The sequence below is a fragment of the Lipotes vexillifer genome, unplaced genomic scaffold (genome assembly GCF_000442215.2).
Source record: "Lipotes vexillifer unplaced genomic scaffold, Lipotes_vexillifer_v1.1 scaffold27, whole genome shotgun sequence".
Taxonomy (NCBI): Eukaryota; Metazoa; Chordata; class Mammalia; order Artiodactyla; family Lipotidae; genus Lipotes; species Lipotes vexillifer.
In genome coordinates this window covers 60562-63584 of record NW_006787756.1, presented here as the reverse complement: position 1 = coordinate 63584, position 3023 = coordinate 60562, and positions in this window count along the sequence as shown.

Below are 3023 nucleotides of genomic sequence, written 5' to 3'. Positions count from 1 at the left end.
AAACACTCTCTTGAAGGTCACTAATGATCTTCATAGTAAGTTAGGGTCCTAGCAGGAGCAAATGGCACATTCAAAGTGGGTAATTTGAGGAAATTTTCACAAAAGGACTCAGAAACCACAAGGGATACTGGCTGTAACCATGGAGTGATTCAAGGGGCCAGAGGAAGGAGCAGGTAGGTAACTGAGCCCGAGAGAGAGCTGTGGGAGAGGACCTCCTGGCAAAAGCTGTGACTTTCTCTGGAAGATGGCAAGAGTGCATGGCGGGACCTCCCAGCCCCTGCCTAAGCAGAGCAGTACTACAAGGACCCACCATTTCTGCCCAGTGTGCTGGAGCGCCCTGCTGGGCTGGCCAAGATGTTCTCAGGCTGCACCTCAGCGTGAGGTCTTCCTGGCGGGTCCTCCCTCCTTCCTTTCACAGGTGTCAGACAGGTATCGTGGTCTGCAGGTTTTCCCTACCGACTCCTCTCCCATTTATTTTTCACAAACGTCATTGACGACGAATCCCTTACGATTCTAACTTTGTCTTGGCATCTATTTCCTGGATAACCCACACTGCCACAAACTCACATCCTCTGAATTGTGAAATCCAATTGTCATCCCAAGTCCTACAGCTGTCCAGAGTATGGTAGATTTCATGCAACTAAAAGAACACCAGTGGGGGTATTTTCTCACAAAAGAGTGAAAAATAATTAAATTTTAAGGTTTGAAAGAGTCCATTTCAGTTTAAAAACTCACTTTAGTGGAACAATTAATTTCCAAATGACCTAGAATATTTCCATGTCACCCTTCACCAAACAAGTCTTGAAAATACCCATCACATTGGTAATGACTTGTTTATTGTCTTCCATTCCAGGTGTATGAGTTTCAAGAACAAAAACTAAGTCTTTCTTTGGGGAATAATAAAAATGTTCTAAAGTTAGATAATGGTGGTGGTTGCCCAATTTTGTAAATATACTAAAAATCATCAAATTGTACTCTTGAAATAGGTGAACTACGTGATATAAATTATATCTCATTAAAGCTATTTTTTAAAATGCAATTGAGTCATTAGAGATGGCCACAGAAGTCAGTAAAGGTTTCAGTGAAGTCACCTGTGAATGAGATTCGAAGAAACAGTAGGCGTGGGCTGTGTAGATGAGGGGAGAGGAGAAAACATCCCAGACAGAAGCAGCAGCAAGCACAAAGCCAGGGAGACCATGGGAAGAGAGCAGACTATCTTGTGTATAGAGTGGGAAGCCAGTAGTGCTGGTACTAAGAGATTGGGGCCTATAGAGGAAGGGTTTGAGCATGTCTGGGTAGGCAGAAGCCAAACCATAAAGCACTATTTAGTCATGCTAGCTTCCCATAAAGGAAAAGGGAAACCACCAAAAAAATTTGAAAAATTTTGTTAGAAGCATCATTCTAATATGAAATTGGAAGGTGATTTGGAGGTAGGTAAAACTAGTAATTGTTTGATCAGAAAGTAGGAAAATAATAATAGCTAACATTTGGGACCTCCCTGGTAGTCCAGCAGTTAGGACTCCTTGCTTCCACCGCAGGGGTCACCGGCTCAATCCCTGGTCAGGGAACTAAGATCCCGCAAGCAGTGTGGCCAAAAAGAAAAAATAATAACGATAATAGCTAACATTTATACCTAACTCTCTACTAAGCACTTTCCTTGAATCATCTCATTTAATTGCTAAAGTAGGCTACAGGTACTTCAATTATCTCCTTTTTATTGATGATATGGTTTGCTCCCTCACCTCTTCAAGTCTTCAGGCAAATGCAATTTCCCACACTTTCCCTATTCCCCTTGCTTTATTTTTCTCATCTCAATTTAAGACATGTTTCACTTTTTAAATCTTGTGTAAAGATCCTCTTCCCATACTAAAATGAAAGCCCATAAGAATAGGTTCAATTGTACTTTTCCTTCGGTTCTGTATCCCCAGTGCTTAGCATATGGTAGCTGCCCAATAAATAGTTTTTTGAATGCATGAATACATAAATAAATGAAGAAATCGAATCTCATGGAGATAAGTAACCATGATCATACAGATGATGAGTGACAGAATTCTGACTTAAAAACCCATGTTCTTAAACCACTAAGGCATTCACCAGACTTGTAATATTGTAGGCAAGCGGTGAGTCCCCTCCTGAGGATGCAGCAGTGGGAAAGGGAAGTGGGGACTGAAAGGCCTTGGGTTTGTTTGGTAATAGTTTGGATATGGAAGGATGCTGAAAGGGATCAGTCCAGGATGATTCTGGTTTCTAGATCTGGCAAATGGGTAAACCGTGGTACAATTCATCTGGAGAAAGAATACAGGGAGTCTTGGTTTGGGCAGAAATATGAAAGAGGAAGACATATCTAATCCACAAACTTTTAAAAATCATCGCCCTAGATTACCAAGAAGTGTCGTTAATAATAAATATGAAGCCAGTAAACCCAAACTTATGAAATTACTTCAGTCGCATGCCCGTTGGGGGATGGGTAGGTGAGACGAAATAGGAATTGTTCCGTTTTGAAAACTAGTTCAAGGCTACAAAGAACAGGAAACAAGTCCTCAGGCGTGTTTAAAATAACTCTGAAGTTAACTTTTAAGGCAGCTGCTAAAACCGAAGAATGCCCCTACCCTTATGCAGTTAAGCTGTACTCATACGTTTAGATTATTTTGCTGGTGGCAGTGGCTTTCAAGAAGTGACTATCAATGTGGAAGCAGGCACTGACACCCAAGGCCAGGGTGGCACAGAGGGCGGAAAGCACGCTTGCACCCGTGCACGCCGTAGCACTTGGCCGCCCTGTGACCGCGGCGCGGACTCAGTCTGTTTAGTAACCGCAGGAAGCTCGCGCCTCAAACGACTCCCAACCCCAGTCCCGGCGCGGAGCAGGGGAGGCGCCGCTCAGGTTTCTTACATTCGCCCGGCCCCGGGCGGACGGCCTCCGCTCCCTAGGCGGCGCTGTGGGCTCGCAGGGGCTGCAGCGACACGAGAGAGCGCCGGCTCCCCAGTGCGCATGCTCGCCTCCTCTGTGGGCTTGCCTTTTTTTT